This window comes from Tachypleus tridentatus, chromosome 10 (genome assembly GCF_004210375.1).
Source record: "Tachypleus tridentatus isolate NWPU-2018 chromosome 10, ASM421037v1, whole genome shotgun sequence".
Taxonomy (NCBI): domain Eukaryota; kingdom Metazoa; phylum Arthropoda; class Merostomata; order Xiphosura; family Limulidae; genus Tachypleus; species Tachypleus tridentatus.
The window spans coordinates 152,164,465-152,190,524 of record NC_134834.1 but is presented as its reverse complement, the minus strand read 5'-3'; positions in this window follow the sequence as shown (position 1 = coordinate 152,190,524).

The following is a 26,060-nucleotide window of genomic DNA, read 5'->3' as shown; positions in this document are numbered from 1 at the left end:
GTCCCTGCGAAGTATTTACATGGATATACAACAGACAATACTGTTGTATTTTCAAGACGGCCAGTGTAAGTATTAAAACTTTAATTAAAATAAAACATTAACACCTATACAGCCGTCTTGACAACACATTTTTACTTCAAGTGAGTGTCTCGTTATTATGAAACATAGTACTATTACATTTTTATAGATGTTACTAGTTCCGCATTTGAAGTGTTTAAGACGTCATATCTGCTTCTTGAGAATGGAGAAAAATAAAGCCCGCCGCGACAAGAAACGTGACCCACTACATTTTTTCAATATTGTGATGTATTTGTATATTTCGAAATGAATAGCACAGCAGCACATATTTTAATTTTAAGAGTGTTCTTAAAACGTTCAACCATAAACACTTTATTTTATGTGTTGTAAAGAAGTTGATTTCTTGTTCCTAGAGATGACGTTAGAACACATAATTAGAAAGGTTATGTTCCAACGTCACTAAGAAGTTTACAGTATGTTCGACCTTGTTTTAAATTTTCTTGAAAGATTTTACTAGTGTCCTCCTCTCTTATTTTTGAACAGAATAATTCATGCATATAAAAAAAACACATCGATACACATCAGCAAATATTCAACTAATTGTTATAGTGTAATTAGATATGGTTGGTTCATGTAAAACTGGTTCAACGCTATAATTACTGTCAATAATTAACATCATTTCCTGTAAATATCTATCATTACATGCCATGTAGATTAATAACTAATTAATGCTTTTTAAATTAAATGTTGATTAATTAATTGAATTATTAATGTATACGTAATATGTAAATTGAATTTATCAATATGCAAATATAATTAATAAGGTTAATTAACTGCTCCGTTCCGTTATACCCTAGAGGGGGCTTGCAGGTTTAATGTTCCTAGTGTCCTCGGATAGTGCATGTTTACTTCTGATTCCAAAGTCCTATACCAATTACAAATGAAATATTGTAAATATTTGAAAATTGAGATAATGAGTTGAATTTCTAAATTTGGTGTTGAAGAATGACGTATTCTGTAGGATCTCAAAAATATAAAGGTTGCAATAGATATTTTAACATTATATAGTGACATGAGAGAAAAGTACGTAATTGAGGTTTATTTATGGTTCGGTTCCTCAAGGTGGGCTTTGCAGATGGCCCGACGTGGCTTTGCTCTAAGAAAAACACACACACCTTTGTTTATTTGAATTTCTTACAAAGCTACACGAGGGATATCAACGCTAACCATTCTTTTTTATTTATCATTTGTGCCATTTACCGTTCACGTATTTCTTATACAATATTATATGGTTTGTGTATGCTTATGAAATCATGCACTCGAAAGTTGTAAGTACTATTACTCCCAAGATCTATAGCTAAAATGTTTTAAGTTTAAACAATTATCTCAAATAAAATTCTACTGGTTGAATCTATGTAAAAAAGTGATACGTATAATAAAAATGATAATACTTTTTATCAAGTATATCTTTACTGGCTCTATTCAGGTCTCTAATGAGAACTATATAGTACGTTTAGACCATACACACTGCAGGTGGCAATGCCTTTCATCCTGTTCCAGAGTTGATATAAATACCCTCATATACCACAAGAAGTTATTTACTTTAAATGACTAAAGATCGTTTTAACTGAGGTTTAGTATGCTGTAAACCCAGTTGTCTTGATAAGTTCTCCTACTAAGCAAAAACATTATATGCAGCACGTAAGGTATGCGTAAAGGTGTTAATTCTTCTTACATTAAATTCGTATATAATTAGCAAAGCAAATTTTGAAATCAAATATTATCAATATTATTATTATGAAAATTCACAAATGTAACAATTTACAAAGTACAGATCATACTTTGCAGGTTTAGGCATCACAAACATATCATTAAAAAGAAAGAAAAAGTTATACATATCTAGTTCAAGATTTCAAGGAAAATACAAATGTACTTTTTGGAACCATAAAACGGTCTTTGAAATGCTCAAATGAAAAAGAAACATTTTTTACACAATATCACAAAAGCCCAAAGTAGGGGTGTTGCTCTTAATTAAACCAGTTAATTTTTCATTATCTAAGTTAAGTGATCTTTTATGCATGTTTAGAGACTCTCACCCAGCAAGACTAGAAGTTTTTAAATTTCCTGAAAGGCGTTATAATCAGGTAAAAGGGGAAAATGACTTTGCCTGTGAGGGGGTTAATATACATAACAAGTTCAACGTGAAAATCCTTAATCAGGAGAATTTTGAAAATTGCGAACAAACGTTGGCAACCACCATTTTATATATTTTGTCACTATCAGACAAAAATTATAGCTTTTGTAACATTAAGTGGGAAAATTCGTCGCAATGATGGAAGAACGGACTAGAGGTTAGAAATAAAGAATAAACTCACATGTTCCGGAACATTTTTTGTAATTTTATTTATCATCACAGCTATGCTGAAAATTATTAATTGCACAATATCTTGCTCACTACTATAGTAGTTGTAGTTAAGGTAAGGAAAATGTACAGTGGTTAAATTGGCCTCAAGGACATTAGGTGTATCTCCTCCTGACATGTTCCTGCTCTTTTGGTTGAAACAAATATAGATCTATACGTTTTTAATTAAGATTTTAATATAAACACTAAATCGATATACAAATAAATATATGAATATATTAGTTCGTTATAGTGATTTATAACTTATAAACACAAGAATCGGAGCATACTTGATTATAGAAAGAGGTTAAAACTGGATGCAACTAATTTTAGTGAGAAAGTTTTATGAGAGCTTTTGATGCTGACTGTACGATTGTAATTTCGAATAACGTAATGTGTCAGCTGATCACAGAAACTGGATGGATTTTGAATTGCCGGCGTTTTTCTCCAGAAATGAGTGGACAGTATTTGAAAGCATGATATTTGTTTTTACGAATTTATTATGTTACTATGTACGTTACTGTCGTACCTGGGAACTTTTCAATTTATTTTATCCAAATACTTTCGAAAAATGAAACTTTCCACCACCGCCACATTCTGTTTCGATTGACATTTTAATTAAAGAAGCTTGTCTTTTTTTAACCGATGTAAAATAAAGAAAAAATCAGTTGTTACACTTCCAACTTTTAACACTTGAAAACAAACACAAAATCTCAACAAATGTTGATTTTTATCATATCATAGGATGTAAACGGATGCGCTTCAACCCACAACAACATCTAAATAAACAGTTTTATTATTTAAAATAGAATAAAACAAATATCCTATGATCATATTCAATCAGCAGTGCATCAGAGTTTAGGCTTAAATCATCGAAGTCCTGTCGGAGGTTCTGTAATATAAAATAATCGTTTGTATTTTCGTTTTGTAACCTGTGGTGGCGTCTCGGTTCCATTCAAATTGAAATCTGAAGATTGTCAAGTGTAATATAGGATTTTCGGTGTGTTTTCTATCATATAATAATAATGACTTGTATTTGTAACGGTATCAATTAATAACTAACGTTTATGAAATATTTATTTCCATTTAAATGTTCTGTGATCAAAATCAGATAGGTTATGTTACTTGGTTATTTCTCTGATTAGTGTTTATTTGTAGTATTAATACTATAACTACTAATGTCTCGCAAGACATTACGCATAGAATAAGAGAAGTTTCACTAAGTTCTGGTTTTAATTGTCGGAACAGTAAAGATTCTTTTCTCCATAGAATGTTGAAGACTTCAATCACATCTTGTAATGGTGGATGTATAGGTAAAAAAAGAGACATTATATGGACGTTATACTGATTAATGAAAATAAATGCAAAGATGAACAGAGACAATGGATGAAACTTGTAATTAAACCACCATTTAAAAAACAACATAATAAATCAAGAGACCTGAAACTATTTAGCATATTTCATATTCTGAACAATCACTATTTATTTTTAACACTGCTTTTTATCCTTTCAAGTTATTATTATCTCTCAATAGCTTCTATTTTCATTCTATCGTATATATTTTTAAAGTTAATCATAAAATATATTGTAGTTCTCATCATTTTTACATCTCATAAAATAGTTATATACACTGTTGGCCAAAATCTTAAGACCAATGAACATAAAGAAAAAATTATGCATTTTGCGTTGTTAGGCTCAACCACTTATTTGAGTAGCGCTTCGAAAAATGAAAATAAGAAAAGGAGAAAAAATTTTTTTAGCATTTAATAGGGAAAATGTGAACACTTTGAAATTTGCCTAAATACTCGCTGGTCAAAAGTTTAAGACCATACCAAAAAGAAGTCCTAAACAGGGTTGGAAATTCCCAACAAGAGATCTCAGCAGTGAGTTGCATGGACGTCATTGCGAATAACTAACTGCAAACATTCGCTTTGGCATGGTTGATATAAGCGTTTGCAGAAGGCTGGCTGGAATGTTATTCCAAGTGATGAAGATGGCTTCACGACGATCATGCACTTTTTGAAATTGTAGTCCATTTCAATAGACTTACCTTGCCATCCACCTCTAAACATTTTCAATGGGGTTCAGTTCGGGTGAACACGCTGGATGGCCCAAAAGAATCACGTTATTCGCTATGAGAAAGTTATTTGTCCTGCGGGCATTGTGGATTGCAGCATTGACCTGCTGAAAGATTTAGTTATTTCCACACAAACGAGGGCCTTCAGTCAATAAGGATTCTCTCTCCAACATGCCAATGTAGCCAGCTGCATTTTGACGCCCCTGTATAACCTGAAGCTCCGTTGTTCCATGGAAGGAGAAATCACCCCAGATCATGATGGAACCTCCTCCACTGTGTCGTGTGGAAAATGTCTCCGGAGGGATATCCTTATCGTGCCAGTAACGTTAGAAGCCATCTGAACCATACAGGTTAATTTGTTCTCATCAAAGAACAAATCTTTTCTACGTCCCATGTGTGGTGCTTCTCAACAAAGTTTAACCAAGTTGTTTCGTGATGTGGAAAGAGGCGTGGCCTTTGAAGACTTTTACGGTTTTGAAAGCCTTTTTCTTGTAGATGCCATATTGTTGTTTTTGAGCTGCATTTTGCGTCCGTAAGGGCCTTAATCTGGTTCGACGATCGGCTGGTGTCTTGCCAGACAACCCGTCGAATCCTCCTGCTCAACGCCAGCGAAATTTTTTCGAGCCGAACACTTGAAATTCTCGTTCCGTATCCTTCAGGTATTTTAAGAAATTTACAACAGCAGTTTTACTCCGCCCAATCTCACCAGCGAAGGCACGTTGAGAGAAACCTTGCTTTTGCAGCTCAACAATTCTGCCACGTTCAAACTCTGTACACGTTTTAGCCTTTGCCATGTTTTTTCCCAATGTTACAAAGAAAAGTATTTTTAATCTCAAAATTAATATCACCTCGCTCAGGTAATAGTTAAAAAAGAATCGACAATTTCCCAAACGAATATTAATAAAAAAATTTCATTAAAAAATCAGATTTTTCGTGTGCAAAAGCTTCGTGAGCATAATGTTTTTTATAAACGTTTTTATCAAAGTGGATAAATTCTTCCAGTATACAGTACACGTTTTAAAAGTCAACATTAAATGTAAGTATTAGTTTCGTTTTACGTTTACTTACTGATAAAGAATCTTTTAGTATAAATTACAATCATTAGAGTAAGTGATGTTATTTGTTAGAACAGGTACGATCTTTCGATCATTGGTATTATCAATAGACAAAGTTTTTACAGTAAAAAACGTTTTAGTGTTTTTATCAACATTGAAAATCTAACAACTTATTTAAATTATAGAATTGATTTCTAGTTACTTATTCATATAAATATTAATCCGCGTGAATTTTCAAAAATATTTCGGTATAGTTAAGCAAAACCAATAGAAAGATAAATCAATATACAAACTACGGAATATTTTTTGTAAAATACTTACATAAACTAAGGAATATATGAAGAAGAACGATAAAAAATATATAGAGATATGTTTGGGTGCTTTCTAACAGTGGGATTATTTGATTTTATTAATAAAGCTTCTCCGATATTTTCTCTGTTAGTGTCAGGATCATGTTTTAGTACTGCGATATTCTGTTCAGAAAAACTGTGTTTATTTTTAGTCATATTCTCATGGACTTGGGAAGGTGTTTTTTGTTAGTTGTTGTTCTTTTAACCTGAGCTTCAAGTTACATCTTGTTTAGCTTATATAAAAGGGTGAGCAACTGTTTTAATGTATTTTTGTAATGTTTTATGTTTTCTTAACATGTGTTTACTTTCTATCAGGTCATCCCTTAAGTAATGTCCGATTTTAGGTTCACAGAAATGGAAAGGATTTCAAATGCTTTTAATGCTACTTAATCAATAACGTATGTTCCATTATTATTAATTACTTCCTGCCAACAATTTACAAGCTTCTAAATATCACTTCTTTAAAATTCTTGGGGTTTGGAGGAGAAGAATGTAGAGAGGGTAGTTTTGACATCTTCATGTTATCCAAGCTTCTTTCCATTATGATAGTTCTGCAAGCTTCGAAATAGATGATAATCAGATGGGGAAAGGTCTGAAGAATAAGGAGGATGTGGAAGTTTTTCCTAGTCTAGCTCTTCAATCTTTGCAGATGTGATCGTTGCTGTGTGGTACCGTGCATTATCCAGGTGTAACACAACATCTTTAGGATTAATCAAAGCAGGCCTCTTTTCTTTGACAGTATAAGTCTGATGTAAACGTTACATTGAGTGGCAGTCACTCAAAGTTGATCACACCAACAATGTCCTACCAAGCGCTTAACAAGACTTTCTTAGGATAGAAGTTCATTTTGGGCTATGCTTTAGCCAGTTTATCTGCACTGAGCCATTGTCTACGGCTCTAAACATTTTATAATACATCCATTTTTCATCTCCAGTCACTAACCTGTCCAAAAAAGGTGAGTTACGTTCACGAGAGTGCAGAGAAGTACAAAAGTTTCTTCTTGTTTTGAGGTTGGCTTTTGTCGAATCATGAGGTACCCATTTTCCAAGTTTTGATACCTTTCCAAGTTGTTGCAGATAACGGTGATGTGTTAAATGGATTGAATTAAGCCTCTCTACTAGTTCTTCAACTGTTATAGCACAATCTTCATCAAGTGCAGCCAGAAGCAAGACATCATAACATTCAACAGGACGACATGCACGTGGCGCATCACTTAAGCTGAAGTCACCTGATCTGAACTTCTTAAACCATCTTTGAATGTTTCATGTAGTTTTTACTGCACTATTGCCTTTTTTAAACTCATAAGGATTTATTTGATTAATGATTTGAGAAAGTGAAGTTGGGTTAGTTTCCTTTATTACTCTGAACATTTTTATACATGCTGTATATTTTAATCATTAAAGCCTTCTACAAAGACAGAAATGATGATGCACTTTCTGTATTACATTTTCGGACATTACTTATGGGATGACCTGATATTTCAGGGGTGAAAATCAATCTAATGACTAAATAAAACAGTAAGACGTGTATAAAAATGTTCAGACAAATAAAAGAAACTAACCCAACTCCACTTTCTCAGATCATTAATCAAATAAATCCTTATAAAGATAGATATGTCTGAGGAGCACATTAGGTGTTATATTAAGGTTGTATATATATATATGCTAGTATTTTCAAAATTTCTGATAGTACATTAATATTTTCTAGGTGCAAGTAATTGTTTTTTAATGTTTAACTTTGTTTGTTAAGCGCCTTTTGTCTGTGTTTTTTTTAAATGTATCACAGTTTCAATAACTACTTTAGTTAACATTAGTAAAATATTCAGTTTAGTGCATAGTTTTTCAAATTATGCACCTCGGAGCTTTTGGCTCCGCCATTGTTATCTATGGCTCCGCGAGGAAATCTTAAAATGTTAATAAGTGGGTTACCTTTCAGACGTATTTGCCTATCTAAATGAAGTGAATGCTACAATTTAAGGTACCAGGGTAACGTACTTCAGAGCTCAGAGTAAAATGAAAGCGCTTCAATCTAAGCTGAAACTTTGGGGTGAATATATACTTGTTGAAGAACTTGATTGTTTTGAAATTCTCAGTGATTTTTTACTTATGAATGAAATTTGATTAAGTGAAGATGCAAACGTTTCAGTCTTGCAGCACATATCTGATTTGTGTACAACTACTGGGGAATACTTCTCTCCTCATTTAGAAAAATTACTGTGGTTTCAAAATCCCTTTGTTGACTCTGCAAATACCAACGATTGCTCTTTGAAAGAGAAAGAACAGCTTATAGAAATTTCAATTGATTACACCCCAAAAACAAAATTTCAGCAGAAAGAAATTACATAAATTTGGATTCAAATGGCCATGAAGTACCCTGAAATTAGTAACAGAGCTTTGAAAATTTTCATATGTTTTCCAACAACATATCTTTGTGAGCAAACATTTTCACTGTATACAGTTACAAAGACCAGATTTAGAAACAGGCTAAATATTGAAGATGATTTGCGCTTACTGGTAACAACCGTATCTCCAAATATTGAACTACTTTGTGAACAAAAGCAAGCCCATCCGAGCCACGAATAAATAAATAAACACACTGTACTTTTACTGATATAAATTTTGGAAGCAGAATTTTTTAAACAAGTATAAGTAAAAAATGCTTCTTTAAATATTGATATTTTAAATAAAGTTATATTCTGAAAGTTTGAAGTAAACTTTATCTGGTGCTAGTGACCGAGTGTTTCTATGTTTAGTGTATTTTTTTCTATTAAGGCTCCAGAATGTTTTTTCTTTCTGATGTGAAGTTCCGCAGATATAAAAAGTTTGGGAACTCATGGTTTAATGTATAATTTCTGAATCGATGTTTTATGTTCTGCACATAGTATATTCTAAATTTTTAAAGAATTTTAGAGTGTCTAGTTTCTGGTGTATTACATGATTAGAAAATCAGTTTATATAATTTCTGCTGTATGTGTTTCTTTTATGAATTTAAGTGGTGAAACCTTGGGGTGTGAGGGGCGAGTCGTATGGTGCAAACGTTTGAAAAAATAATCGTATCGTTGTTTTTGTTTTTCTCTGTGAAACGTTTGTCTTTCTGTAGATTGTTTATATGGTAGATAAATTGTATTTATTCATATTGACAAGTAAAATCACAGAGAACTTCACCTGTATATCTAAACAAAATTGCAGGTTTCTATTTGGAAGTAACTTATTCATGCTATTCTATGTGATACAAAAAAAGAACAGTCGAAGTACAGAGCAATCAATGTATTTCCCATGGCTAGTCTGTGTAACTGAATTATGTACGAATTTTTTAATTGCAAATAAATAAATTTGGCTAGTCGTAACAGTTCGATTTGGTGTTCTTGTTTTATGTAGATTCTCTTTTTGGAATCTTGTGAAATCCTTTCTTCGGGTACGTTGTATTGCTTTGTGACAAGGGGTTTGAAGAAATAGGTTGAAGACCAATTCTAAACATAATGATGTTACTATATAAACTACATGAGTGTTGTAGAAGATGTGGTATTTTTTAATTGGGTACTTATTTTCGAAAAATAACTTGCTAAAATGCAGTTCACGTGTTTATTAAAGTTGCATTTTGGAAAGTTATATTGGTACATAATTGGGGGTAAGGTTTTGGTGTTTTCGCTTGGTTTGTATGCAAAAAAAATTATAATTTAAATGTAATAGTTTTTCTCTTTTAATTATATTTTGAGTACATTTCTGGTTATTGTGTTGTATATTGCGTTAATGTTAGTGTTTGACTTGATAAACTTAAACGTATCATTAAATATACTTACCATTAAGGAATAATACAGTTTGGTTGATAAAATAACGATTGAATTTTCTTTATCTGCTCTTTCAATGACAGTATTTTCTTTGTTCCTAAAAAGTTGTAGGCCTTTTCTTTCTTCTGATGCCAAATTTTATTTTATAGGTTTCCTTTTGTTTAGTATTTTTGAAGACTATTTTACTAAATTAATCTACGAAATTTATTAATCGACGTGTCTTTGGTAGGGAAGAGAAATTGCTCATGATTCTTGTTTTTTGGAATGTTAAATATTTCTGACACAGATGAATTAGACGTGGATTCATTTTATGGTCTTTCACTTAGGAATAGTTTTTGTTGATCGAATCTGCGATTTTATTCAATTATTACGTTTCTGCAGAGGTCTTCAAGGCTGTTCTCTGAATCTAATACTGGGATGGTAAAAGGAGTTATTGCGTAGTTTACACATTTGTTTAGGGCGGAAGTGTGAGGTTCACTGAGTTGAAAGTTCACAAACTGGTACTTTAGTTTCTGGATTTTTTTTAATTTTTTACTTGCAGGCGAAGATTTTTCATCTCTCCGTCTAGCCTCTAGTTGATAGTTAAGCCTTTATAGTTGGTGCTTTTTTGTATTGACGGAAGTTGTAATATTCAGAGGAAGTTAAACTTGTAAGTTTGCTGCGGAGATTCAATTCATTTATAGTTTGTTTTTAAACGTTTTATCTGGGGTTTTTCTTTGATATATTTTATTTTATTTTTGGTTGGACTGAAGGTTTCACTTTCAGGAAAGTTGGTGTCAGTGTTTCTCATTTGCAAGTTTTTTAGAAATATTTTACATAACATCATATTCTTTTTTAAATTTCATCATTTTTTTTGTAATAAAGTAATTTTTTCTCTCCTATCTCGCCAAAACAGTTATTCTTTCGGTGAGGCTTAGGTCGGTTAATGGATTTTTAAGATACGTTATAGGGAAATTAAGCTAAAATTTTGATTTTAAAATATCAATAATATAAATATATGCTCAGAACTCTCTTTGATGAAATAAATGATTCTTTTTAATTTTATTTCAACATACTATAATATATCAACCGTTAGGCCTTCCACGACTATTAGGTTTCTATTTAATTCCTTTTCATAACTTCTCCGCTATGTCTTTGTCTGCGTACTTTTCCCACTTATTCCTCACTATTTATATTTATTACTTAATCGTCTGTGCGCTATATTCTAGACATCAATAAATTTCACGCGACAATCGTTAATCTCAACATCAGTGAATTGCAAACACAACATAGACAATTATAGAGTTACGTAATTAAACTTGTTATAATATTTACTTTAAATTAATTACTTGTAAATGTCATGTTACGAACAACACTAGACAATAATAAAATATTTACTCTAGAAATAATTTAACAACATATACACTTAACAGCCTTTTATATCATAATAATGATAATACCATATTTTCTGAGCTTCCTGCAACAAAACTAACATTATTATTCATGCCAAACGAATTCCCAAATCCTTCCAGTTATTCTCGAAAACAGACTAGTAAACGAACACGCTGCTAAAAGGGCATGTCTTCAAAATTATCATCTTATCTTTAGACAACATGAAATTTAATTCTTTTACAAAAAATAAAAAAATCCACTAGGGTGTCCCAAATGGAACCCGACTTTGGAATCGTGTAGATTGTCATTTATATTCACACAATTATGCTAAAAAGCCATAATTTGCCCCTCTATGATGATTATAAGTGAGTGAAGTATTTCATAAAATATTACTATTAATTTTATTGATTGTACTTGTACTGTCTATACCATTTTTATTTTTTGTTATAAGCAAGCTAACTTATATTTTTAACTTTAAAATAAATGTGCAACCTAAAAATATAAAAGTGGGCTATCCAAACCTAGATATTCAAAGAGAAAAGAAATGTTCCTCCTATACCACCCTATAGTCCAGTTACTACAAAACAGATTGCTGACTCTAGGTTTTATCATTAAGAAGTATTTGTGGATCAGTTGTCATGTTCAAAAACTGAAGTACAAGTTAATCTAAGAGAAAATTGCCTGTCCACAAGAACGCAATTCAAATGACCTGATCTGTCAAAGCAAAGACGGTAAATGTGAATCAGCTATAGGTAATTCAAAGTTTTGTCTTGTAGAGGAGATGACAGTTATGTGGGAGTTGGCAAGGTTTTATTCTGTCTGGAAAAGCAATCAGAAACAAAATGAAAACTACTTAAAAAAAATATAAGGATCTTAAAAGAAGTAAGACACTCCAATAGAAACACTATACATTTTCTGAGAAAACACTTACAATTTTTGATAAAGTAGACAAATAATTCACATTGGAACCAAACATATAGTTCAAATAATAAAAAATGACAGCTGCGGATCCAGTAAAGATAAGGAAGAAGACATTCTTTCTTTACAATATTGTAGAGAGGGAAAAAGTAGTGACTTTGGAATGTGACAAACATTTGACGAGAAGATCTAAAAGAGTAAAAAGGGAATAAAAATCTTGGAGGAAAAGGTGAAATAGTGGAATCACGAGAAAACAGCAAATCTAATTTTTCAAATTGAAAAAGAAAAGCAGGAGACCTGTTTAAGTGAACAACTCCAGACAAAAGATGATGATGCTTATGCCCCGCATGAAGAAAATAAAAGTACTGGTGAAAGTGACAGTTCCAATGAAGAATATCATTCTTCAAAAAAACAAACAAGGAAAAATCTAGTAATAACTGGAATCCAGTGGAGTGGATATTAATAATGCCAGTCTTTCTAGGTCAAATGTTCGAAGAAAGAAATGGGGAATAATAGAATCTGAAGTACAGGCATCAGAGAAGATATGTAAAGTCAAATTCAGGGCGATAATATTGACCTTTACATCGCCACAAATATAGTGAGGAAATTGGAAGAGGAGAGAATTATTATATTTGGTGTTGAGAGGCTTGCAGTTAGTGCTACTACTTCATTTTTAAATCCAATTCATTTATTTCTAGGAACAATCCAAATACCTTCTTCAAAAGGTCATGAGTAAGCAGTTAGCCTTTACAGTCTTCTTGAATATTATGATATCACAGGTCAGGTCATAATAGTTTGTTGCGACACTGCTTTATCTGACACACGTCAGGACAATTGAGCGATTGCTAACTTTATAAGAATTTTGGAAAACCTTTACTGTGAGTTACACATTTCCCATGTGATGGAGGCTTTGACAGGGCAAAAGACTAAAAGCCCAAGGAAGAAAATGTAACAGCCTTTGAAGCAAATTTGGCCTGAAACAAACCATGATGTATATAAGGTGAAAAATCTTATCAAGTTCTTTGGCACTTGATTCAAAAGAGTGAAAATGAAATTTATAGAAGAACCTGAAGAAATGTGGAGGGGGAAAGAAATGGTAGAAACATGTAATACATCGTCAGAATTGATAAGAGAAAAAACAACAACTTCGAAATGGGTTAAAACCTGAAACAGCACTAGGCTTTCCTGAGTCTGCGTATAACGAGCCAATAAACGAAATTATTTCAAATCCGTGCTTATAATAACGACAGGGAAAGGTGAATTGTACATGTATATGCTTAATTGTCAACGGTAGCTGTGGGGGACGATCCCTGTATACGTGTATTGGCTACACTTCTTTGCATTTTTTGTTACAGATGAACATGTCCCCACATTTCTTATTGGCTGATTGTTTGGAATTAAGCGCGAAAATACACAATGGGCTATTTGTGCTCTGACTATCATGAGTATTGAAATATGGTTTCTAGCCGTGTGATCCGCAGACATACTGCTGTGCCACAGGTGGGTCCCCACATTTGTGAAACCAAAGTTACGTCGCTGTATATACGTATAGGTTCATTTTTCTCCATTAGGTAAGATTAAAACTGTGCGAAGAAGTGGGATAGAGAATAGCGTGTCTGGGCAGTGAGTCCGGGTGTTTGAAGTTCGCATTCCATATTTCCACTGATGTTTAAGACATCTATAAAAACCAACAGATATGCAACTTTTAGTTCCTCTGGTTGCCATTATATACACCCTTGTGGAAATTAATTGAAACAAGACGGAAAATTACAATTTTTTCAAGTTTTTGCGTTTTATTTCTGAGAATCCAAAAATTACTCACAAATTAATACATGATAATGACCACCTTTATTTTTCAGAAGATCATTAATACTCTTTGGCATCGAGTCCACGAGTTGACTGCAATTTTTACTAATTTTTGGATCGCGGGAACACACCTCAATTAGCTTATCTTTCGTAGTACAGTCTTTTCCCTGAAGTCTTTCTTTACAAATCGTCCAAAGATTTTCAATAGGATTTAAGTCCGGAGAGTTTCTAGGCCAGTCCAGAACCTTTATTCGCGTTGTAGTCATAAAATTCTTCACAACTTTCGATGTGTAGCACTGAGCCAGATCTTGCTGAGAAATGCCAGATCCATCTGGAAATCTCTTTTTCAATTCTGGAACGACTCTTCTCTGCAAAACTTCGATGTACTGTGGTCCTCGCATCATACCTTTTACGATATGTAAGCCTTCAACGCCATAGTAGCTGATAAAGCCCTAAAATATCCTCTACAAGGGATGTTTTACGAACTGATTGATGTGAGATTCTCGAAGTTTCTCACCTGGAGATCTGTAAACATGCAGATTTCTTTGACCCTGTACGAAGAAATGAGTCTCGTCACTGAATAACACCTTCCTCTATTGTTCTTGCATCCAGTTCTTGTATTTCAGACCCCATTGATACTGTTTTTTCTTCATTGAGTTGGTAACAACTTGTTTTTGACTAGTCTCCTTGCTCTTCTAACGCAATTTCGAATGACGTAATATTCCTCAAAATTTCGTAATATTTCCCAAAAATAGATCGACCGTACTGCGAAACACAGCTAATGACGCCGTCTGTGTTAAAAATGACTATTAAAGGAAATTAGCGGGTCCAGCGAGCCTACACCGGGCGCCATGCTGGAAATATTGTAAAGTGACCATTTGTTTTAATTAATTTGCACAAGAGTGTAAACTATTAAATCACTATGTAACACGATTTTACATCTTCTGTCTTCCACCATCGATAGATTTGGGATCGTAATTTGTATTGTTCAAAGATTTTAACAATTTGAAGGTATTAGATCATACACGGAGTTATTACTTTGGATTGAATCCGAGAATTCAAAGTTCGCGATCCATTGCCGTAAAAATAGGGTGTGGGTGCTTTATTAAAGTAATGATGAAATCTAACTATTCAGGTGGTGTTGGAAAGTTGCCTTCCTGTTACTTTATCAGCTCAACGTTAGGGACAGCTATGTTTAGTTTCGAACAAAATTATAACATAGAGTAGCATGCACGTGTTGCTTGTCCTGCGCTCAGCGTTTGAAGTAACACAACAGTTTTGCTATCACATAGCGCTATTACTGGTCTGGTGCTTCGCGTTTAGAGTAACGTAGAACATTTTTAGTGTCTCACAGGGCTTAGAGTAAGTTATACATTTTGCTGATGCAACACAGATATTATAGCTCTAACCTTTTCAATAGTTAAAATGATCTTCAGGTATTTTTTGTTAAATTTTGAGACAGATTGTCCACTCTAAGGGCCAGCGATGTGCCCCAGCTGTGAACAATGCTTATTCAGAGTATGGCCAAGCCTATAAAAGGTACTTAACTTCTGCATATGACCAATGCACTAGTTTTCTTGTCACGAGGAATGTGTACTGTACACTGTGAAATAAGAAGTGATTTTACTTTCTAAATAACAAGAAGTTAGCACGTGGCTCATTTCATTTTGGGTTCAAATTCTAAACAGTTCAACCCAGAAGCGCCCCTGTATATAAGTGAACCTGTCTAGCTCCTCTATTGTTGTCAAAAGAACTGAAGATCCAGCCTTTCATATAAAGGAAACATCTTTTCGTTGTTGTTCAGCTGTGAATAAGTCGTTTGTTGTTGTTTTTTATTTCATAGTGAAACAAGTTTGTGTCAGTCTCTCATTTTTAGTCAAGTATATTTTAACTAAACTCTGCTTAGTAGCCTAGGGATTAGCTTCTTCTAAAGTTAGATACTTGATGATGACGGTATTGATATTCCAAATGGCTACAAGACTTAAAAACAAATAAACTGTTAGTGTCGTGATTTGTAAATTCCAGAATACACAAACAAGTACCAAGAGATTGGAAATTAACTAATATCACTCCTATCTTCAAGGAAAGTAACAGAAGTTGTCCCAGTAATTATAGACCTATCAGTTTTCCACCTGTTGTGGGAAACGTTTTAGAAAGTTTGATAAAAGATATTTTTCAAAGTCATTTAACAAAGATTAGAATTTTATTGGACAGTTAACTAAAGAAAAATCTTGCCTTACAGATATATGGATATGTTTTGAAACTGTTGCTGTATATGTGGATGATGGTAAATGATGTAGATTTGGTGGATCTTGATTTTCAGAAAGCATTTTACAAGTGCCACATAAATGGCTTGTAAAAAAACTTGTTACTGTAAGTGTTGGGAATAACTTAACTAATTAGATAGTAGAGCACCGGACGGAAGAAAGCAGCTAGTTGCTACAAATGAAGTTCAGTGAAATTGGATTAATGTTGCAAGTAGTGTACCCCGAGGCTCAGTTTTAGGAACTTTGTTTTTTTGTGTTTTACATTAATGACATAAATGAAGGAATGGTCAATAAATTACTTAAGGTCTTTAGTGTTGCTAACTGTGAAGAGGATGCTGCTTTACTAAAATATTTAGATCATCTACGAGTTGGGTAAATAAATGGCAGATTGGTTTCAGTTATAATAAATGCAGATAATGCATGTGGGTTATCGTAATTTGAATTATAAGTGTAACTTTAATGGAAATAACCTTAACAGTGTTGTAAAATAATGAAATTTTGGTATAATAGTTTATTAGTCTCTAAAGGCATTCAAACAATGTGTTGTTGCAAGTGGTAGGGCAAATAGGATTTTAGGTTGTATCAAAAGAATTGTTTTTTTGTTTTTTTTAATTTCCCACAAAGTTACTCGAGGGCTATCTATGCTAGCCGTCTCTAATTTAGCAGTGTAAGACTAGATGGAAGGCAGCTAGTCATCATTACCCACTGCCAACTCTTGGGCTACTCTTTTACCAACGAATAGTGGGATTGACTGTAACATTATAACGCCCACATGGATGGGAGGGCGAGCATGTTTGGTGCGACTCGGGCGCAAACTCGTGACCCTCAGATTACGAAGTGCACGCCTTAATGCGCTAGGCCATGCCAGGCCTCTGTATCAAAAGAAATACTGATTACAAGCCTAAAGAGGATATAATTTATTTGTGTAGGGCATTGGTCAGACCACATATGGAATATTGCGTCAGTCTTGGGTTTCTTGCCTTAGAAAAGACATTGCATTGTTGGAAAGGGTTCAGAGAAGAGTTAACTAAAATTATATCTGGGTTGTCATATGAGGTGAGAATAGATCATTAGAATTGTCTCTTGAAAAAAGAAATGTTAGAGGGGATTTGATTGAAGTGTTTAAGATAGTAAAAGGAATTGATATGTTGATGCACCAACATTTTTTATATTTAACAGCGAAACTTACAGGACTAGGGGACAAAAATATAGATTTATATAAGATAGAAACCGTCTTCAGCTAAAACAGTTTCGTTTTTCATATAGTGTGGGTTGCCCTGTGAATGGATTGCCTTTGGATGTTGTGGAGACAATAAATTTGAGTTAATTTAAAAGAACTGTTGATAGATACGTGAATAAGAAGGGCTGGAATTAAAATTTTCTTTATTTATTTATTTAATAGACTTAGTTTATTTTAGAGGGTGGGACATCCGGGTTGGACCAAAAGGTTCCTTGTTGCCCTCAAACATGTTAACTAAAGAGAGGTGGGGGAAGTAAGAATAGAACTCACAAAAGAAAAAAAAAGTAAAAAAAGAATAATAATCCACAAGAAGGGTTACAAATTATCACCCAGTTACCACTGTGAGAGATTAGAAATACAAAGGCAGTTTGACGAATGTATACGTTTTGTCACGCACTCGTGGTCTAAACGCTTCAGACAGACAAGAACAGACGTTGTTGATGCATCAACAATTTGCATACTTAACAGCGAGAATTATAGAACTAGGGGTACAAATATAGATTTAGGCTAAGCAGAAAGAATCTTTAGCTAACACTGTTTCATTTTGCATATAGTGTGGGTTGACCTAAAATGATCCTGCTGTGTTTTATCATACTATTTATGCAGGTAACAATTCATAAGTTCAGATCTAACCCCGATATCTATGCGACTCACCTTTGCCAGCGACAAGTTTTTACTACGGCTTTACTTTTAAAATTTTGAAAAGCTAGCGCTGACAACCCTTGACTAATTTTGTGCGAAGCTTCTTTGTATTATATGTGCTTCTGATAATACTCCCCGTCACACCAAATATGCTCGCCCTGTCAGCCGTGGGTACGTTATAATGTGACGGTCAATCCCACTATTTGTTGGTAAAAGAGTAGCCCAAGAGTTGGCGGGTGGGTGGTGGTGACCAGTTGCCTACCCTCTAGTCTTCCACTTCTAAATTAGGGACAGATAGCGCAGATAGCCCTCGAGTAGCTTTGCGCGAAATTCAAAACAAACAAATTCAGAATATAGAAACTGCACGTTGACACAAGGTTTGTGTTTGTGTGTGGGTGTTTTCATATAGTAAAGCCACATCGGGCTATCTGCTGAGTCCACCGAGAGGAATCGAACCCCTGATTTTAGCATTGTGAGTCCATAGAGTTACCGCTGTACTAGCGGGGGACCACAAGGTTTGTAATGATGGAAATATACACAGAGTCAGTGAGTAGATTCAGTTAGTACCTTGCGACTTTATAATACAAATATCGTTTGTTTACAGATACAATGAAAGGCTAGAAAGGCCAGAGTGGAAGTAGCGACTCAACAACACCGGCCGCCAACTCTTTGACTGTTCTCTCCTGAACGAAACGTATGACTTCATCGTCACCAATTTTAATAACTCTAAAACCCTAAAGTTCGGAACACGGTATTCCTTTTTCTTTCGGCAGAACTGGAATCGAGCATTGGATCCGTAGATCTGTTGTCCAGCACTTCACACTTTATGCTACTCTTGGTCTGTATAACATAGAGGGTGGTTGTTTAGTCCCCACCAAGGTGATACTAATGTACATGTTTTTTTTATATTAACAGACAAAAACGATCAAACATATATAGTTCATATATACACATGCAATTTACAAGAACGATTTGCATATATTAATACATTGACTTTTGTGCAGATGGGAACTGATACTCTATGAGCAATCTATTTAGCAAATATGTCATATTCAGTATTAATGTAATGCCACTGGTATCGTTATGGATAGGGGAATATGTCACAACCATTTCTCAAGAAAGATATAAGCACAGAGAGATTGATAAATTATACAGAGCCAAAACCACAGCAGTCTGAAAACTAGAGGTTGCAATGCTCTACACGGAAGAAGAAACACTTGTACAATAGAATGTTAAGAACAATAAAATATCACAAAATGTCATTTGAGTTAATACGGAGCAACAGAAAGAAAATAAAGTTTCAGAATATAACTTTGTGACATAAAAAGCTGCTGCGATGTCTCATCTGGTTACATCTTCTGGTAGTGAAGAATATGAAGTGGGTGAAAGATCATAAGTTTCTAGTCACACCTCCATATAAACATCAGTTTTCATGAGAATGGACATGAAAGATGAGACAATTAAAGCTATTCTATTTGTCCACAAGCCCTTCAAATGCCCTAGTGCAATGTAAGTGGATTTTTGTGTAGTCTTCCATTTGCATGAAGGCCAAGTTTGGGATAAATTTGTTAACATGTGAAATCTAAAATCAACTTCAAGCCTTTTACATAAAATTGTTACAGTATAGGTTAATTATTGGTATTATAGTGAGCACAGTAAATGACAAAGGAAGTAATTTCAAGAGGAAAACATGACGTAATATGTATCATTCTTGAAAGGTGCAAATAACCATCGTTTGCGTTAGTGAATAAGGCACTACGATTTGTTATGACACACCTTTTTACCAGAAATGTATGAGAGTGTAATAATTATTCTTGTCAAGTCCATTGATTTGTATGTAAATGTTAATTTTTTATACATATACTTCACAACATTACATAAGAGTAACAATATAATGTTAAGTACATTTGTTTTGGAATTATTAGATCTTCATATATATGTGTGTGTGAAAGACCATTCACTTTGTGACGTTTTCCTACATTATATTCCTGGCATGGCCAAACGCGTAAGGCGTGTGACTCGTAATCCGAGGGTCGCGGGTTCGTGCCCGCGTCGCGCTAAACATGCTCGCCCTCCCAGCCGTGGGGGCGTATAATGTGACGGTCAATCCCACTATTCGTTGGTAAAAGAGTAGCCCAAGAGTTGGCGGTGGGTGGTGATGACTAGCTGCCTTCCCTCTAGTCTTACACTGCTAAATTAGGGACGGCTAGCACAGATAGCCCTCGAGTAGCTTTGTGCGAAATTCCAAAACAAACAAACAAATCTACATTGTATACAATTTTCGTGCACTTTAACTGTATGATGATTTTCACAAACGTTTATTAGGATAAAAATAACACAACAACATTTAGAATACAAAGTGATAAAATGATAAATTGAAATTTTATTTTATGCTACGCAGAAGTACGTCATCGATATGAACTTTATAAGTTCCGGTGCTGAAATAGAACTCGTCAAAGACACGCGAACTGCTAAATTAGGGACACTCAGCGCAGATAGCTCTCGTGTAGCTTTGGGCAGAATTTGAAAACACAATAAACTTGGTACAAGTAGAATATCTATTTCTACAAAAAAAAAATCTTGATTGCTAACAAGGATGTGATTGAGAAGCTAATAGATCACATAAACAGGCTTTTCTTGTTCTAATTGTAACTTTCGTCTGTAGTTTGTGATATAAGAGAAGAAATGTTGATTTATAAGGTTGATAATGACTGATATAATTATAAACATCTTTCTATGAAAGTATGGATGTTTCTAAAGTTTCGTTCTTTTATTTTTTCCCCACCCGTAGGGGAGTTATAAGTCTTTAAATTAACAGCTCTAAAATTCGGAATTCGATTATCTACGGTGGAAACAGTAGAGATAAAAGGGGACTTTAATTGCTTTTTTTTATAAATTAGTCCACCAGGTGAACATTTAAAAAATAACTTCTCCTCTTGTTTTTATAAATTAGTCCACCAGGTGAACATTTAAAAAATAACTTCTCCCCTTGTTTTTATAAATTAGTTCACCAGGCGAACATTTAAAAACTAAATTCTCTAATCGTATTTTGTAAATTAGTCGTGTATGTTTAATATACAATCTGGCCAACTCTGCTCTTTTACTGAGTTAAAATTTGATTTTGGTTTTTCTGCTATCAACCTAAACAACGTCACTCCATTCTGACGTAAAACACTTATCACTGACATTCAGGTTGTTATCCTAACAAATTTCACTAGTTGTTAATAGTGGCCATTTGTATTTAGGGCAGAAATTTGTTACATGTCACTTTCTTACTTCTTTTTAACACCTATCATTGATATTTAAGTTAAACCTACCCAACATAAACTCTACCTATTGTTAACACCTATCATTGATATTTAAGTTAAACCTACCCAACATAAACTCTACCTATTGTTAACACCTATCATTGATATTTAATTTAAACCTACCCAACATAAACTCTACCTATTGTTAACATTTATCATTGACCGAAACATGATAACGACCGCACGACTGAAAGGGTGAGTATGTTTGGTGCGACGGGGATTCGAACCTGCGACTCTCAGATTACGAGTCGAACGCCTTATTAAACCACCTGGCCACGTCTTAAATGAATAGGCCCGGCATGGCCAGGTGGTTAAGGCACTCGTACTCGTAATCATACAGACTTCATGAACATCAATAAGTTTTCTCCACAAACCATAGAAAACATTATACGCACACATCTAGACAAAAGGCAAAATCAACAAACAAAAGTAATCTCACGAATCAAAAAATCACGAAACCATATACTGCTACATACCATATATTCCAAACATCAGCATAAAAACAACCAACATTTTGCAAAAACTAGTAACAAAATATGACATTCCAGTTAATACCAAATTTATTCAAAAACCAGGCACAAAACTAAGGTCTATACTATGTAAAAACTACACTGACAAACACCACACCAAAATTATTTATAAAATGCAGTGTGATAACTGCTACTTCTATATTGGAGAAACAAGTAGAAAAATGGAAACCAGATTCAAAGAACACAAAAAGTCACCTTCACACGTTTTTAAACACTGCAAATCAAATAAACATAACAAAACCATAGAAAACACTCAAATACTAAATAAAGAAACAAACATAAAATTAAAAACCTAACTTACACAACAATTCAAGCCTAAAATAAACCAATAAAAAGGAACACATTTATACTGATATTAATAAATATTATCAAACATTTAGCACGCCCTTTACATTCCTACACTCCATTACACAAGCGCTTCAAACATGTGGTCAGTTACCTCTTTCTTTCTTTGTGAACCTGACGATGACCACTACAAAGAGCTTTCTCTATCCATACCAGTAGGTTTTACATATATAAATGGTAAAAACTATTTTGAAATTTGAAGAAAAATAAACATATGAGTATCTAGAAAACTATGGGAAAATATTTACATTTTTAGTGAAATATTTGTTGTTTTTTTACTTTGTAAACAATTCTATCTTTTTAAGAGTGGTAAGATAGAAATTAAAAAAAAATGTTCTGGTGATTGTCGCGTTTGAAATTATTTAGATTTTATCGATTACTTCAATGACCACTCCTTAACGTATTTTACACCTGAACATTGATGATAAAACTATAAAGAGTTTCAGGTTTGTATTGGTTGAAAACAAATCAACATCCGGGGATTCTGACATATATACAGAACTGTGTATTCTTTAAGAAAAGCATTAACTCTTTACCATAACATTTATATCACGCTGTGACTGTTATATAATATTAAAATAAATAGATAGGGCTTCCAGGATTCCAAAGGAAAATAAAGATCAAAACATAATAAATAACAGTTTTTACAGGAAAACCATCAAAGCTACTACACACTTCTCTTCCCCCTACTTAGAATCACTCATCTTCTGTATCAATCTTCATAATGATATTCACTTTCATGGTCATTAACATCTTGTTGTAGTCCTCCAAGTAGGTCTTTCAAGTCTAATGTATGAATGGGGAAAACAAAAAATGTGGGTATGGTTCTTACTGACCACATTTTCACATTGCTTCCAGGTCCTTGACAGTGCGAGATATTAAACCAAATTTATTCAAAAACCAGGCACAAAACTAAGGTCTATACTATGTAAAAACTACACTGACAAACATCACACCAAAATTATTTATAAAATGCAGTGTGATAACTGCTACTTCTATATTGGAGAAACAAGTAGAAAAATGGAAACCAGATTCAAAGAACACAAAAAGTCACCGTCATTTCTGTATCTTACATAGTTCGTAAGTGTGTGTGTTTTCTTATAGCAAAGCCACATCGGGCTATCGAGGGCAATCAAACCCCTGATTTCAGCATTGTAAATCCTAGACTTACCGCTGTACCAGCGAGGAGCCGTTCGTAAGTATAACATAAGTTCTATTCGCCTGTCGCTTCAGGAAGTGAAATTTAAATAGCGCTTTGGGGTGACACCTATTTGAAAAATCTTTCCGACTGTGCGTGTATGTCTTCTAGCAACTCCACATAGAGCCATTTGCTGAATCCACCGAGGGGAATCGAACCCCTGATTTTAATGTTGTAAATCCGTAGAGAGACATTCCGACTCTTTCTCCTATTTTTGACAAGTTCTCATCCAAGTTGATGACACCTTTAGTAAGTCTTACTGTATCAGTCTAGTCAGGGAATAACTCGTACAGTGAAGTATTACTCTTAGTGTTGAAACAATTGAAGTGGAGCCCTCAGTGGCACAGCGGTATGTCTGCAAACTTGTACTGTTAAAATCCGGGTTTCCATACCCGTGGTGGGCAGAGCACAGATATCTCCTTGTGTAGCTTTGTGCTTCATAAGAAATAATATCAAGTTTAAGAGGAATTGTTCAGGGTACAACACAGCACTGTTCCTGAACACACAGATGAAAAATTCAGATAGACTGCAATGGTTAGAATTTGATTCCTGTTTACAAAAATGAAAACTGTCTGACAGAATATTTATTAATCATTTCTCTGGTATGTCAAGGTATGTTTACCCACAACTATCTGGCTATAATTTTAAGCCTCCTGAAGTTACTTGAAACAACAACAGTGGGGAATTATCATTATTTAAACTTAAATTATTTCCCTATAAACTTACTCAGTGTAAATAAAATCTCTGTCAAATTAGATGTCAAAACACATTAGTTCATTATATACGTATGGCTAACACTAAATCACATAAAACTATCTTCCCCTACCTTATCTGTCAACAAATGGGATTAGAACCTGATTAAGGCGGAAAAATATTTTTCATTAAATATTAATTTCTTATTTAATTAATAATTTCTTTAAACATTAATAAATTCTCGGATATTTTGTTATAGTAAGTATTGGTTTAATATATTCTGTTCTTTTTTCTGTCGTCATTATTTCGGAGGTCGCTATTCGAAAAAACGATTGACTGTACTTTTGGTCACATTTGCTGATGATTTGTTTTCGAATTTCGCGCAAAGCTACACGGGGGCTATCTGCGTTAGCCGTCCCTAATTTAGTAGTGTGAGACTAGAGGGAAGGCCTACCGCCAACTCTTGGGCTACTATTTTACCAACGAACAGTGGGACAGACCACACACAATAAAGCTGAAAGGGCGAGCATGTTTGATGTGACGGCGATTCTTACCCGCGACCCTCGGATTACGAGTCGAGTGCCTTAACCACCTGGTCATGCCGGGCCATTTGCTGATGGAAAACTAGAGAAATCATGGGTAATAGGAAAAATGTAAAAATCACTATTTTTGCAGTTAAAGCAGATTCATGATTTGCAGAAATATATTTGTCTTTTAAGTGCAAAATTCTACTTTTTAAATAATACTCACGAAAAAATAAATTATCTTTCCTAATTTTAAAACTTAGAGAAATTTTACTTAAAACCCTCATTAAAAAAAAAAAAAAAAGCTACTAAATACCCTCATTTTTTAAAAAAGCTGTTTGTTTTGATGATTCCAGTAAAATCCAAACTCTGATTGAGAAGATTGATTCAGATGATTCTGTGAACGCGGAAAGTTCTGTGAACGTTGACAAGAATATTTTTACAGAAAATGATGAAACTGATTTAAAATCTATAATAGAATCGCAAGATGGTAACAGTGTGAGAGATTCAGAAGATGAACAAAATGGAAAAGTTAGTGAGGAGATAAAAATTCTTATTTCATCGGAAGTGTTACGTTACATTAACGCTATCAAATTGCATCCAGAAATGAAGGGGAAAAATGAACTTCATGAAAAAACCGTAGAATCGGCGTTCTCTTTTAACTGTATCAGAATGCTCATTAAAAAAACGAAACAGTTGAAATTGGACACTCTCTTCAAATAAATTTGATAAAGATTTTGTGTATTTGTGTATATTTTGAATGTGTTTGTTGTTCTTATTCTCATAAATATACCATAAACAGTATAATAACTTTATTCACAGATGTCTCACCTCCCTTGAGTCAAGTGAGTATAACGTTCCGCTACAAAATTATATGATTAAGGAAATACGTGTTCACCGTCTGAGCTGGAAAACCCAATTAAGCTGGAAATTTTACTCGGTCTCGTGCGATTCTGTCTTAGACAGGTTTTACTGTATATTTAATCTCTGTACATTTGTACTGTTTCCATATCTTTATAATTACGTCACTTGTTGAATTTATAAAACAAAGCTACGTGTGAGCTATCTGCTCTAGCCGCTCGTAATTTGTCAGTGCAAGACTAGAGAGAAGGCAGTTAGTCATCACTACCTACCAACAGTTGGATACTCTTTTACCAACGAATAGTGGGATTGACCGCCATATAACTCCAAAAGCTAAAAAAGCAATAATGTTTGGTGTAACGGGGATTCGAACCTGCGACTTTCAAATTACGAGATTGAGCACCCTAAACACCTAGCCATGCCGGGCGAATTTATAAGGAATAGGAAACCAAAATAAAATATAGAAAAGTTTTAATAAGCGGTATGCCTATTGCAATGAGGTTTAATAAACCGCTAATTTGTAAATCTAGGTCTTCCTTGCCTGCGTTTTCCTTCCAATCAGAAGTCGGCTATTATCAGTCTTTGACTGCATTAACATTATGACAGGTATGTGTGACTGCAATGTATCCAAGTGAACCTAAAACTTTGCACACATAGTAAGGGATATTA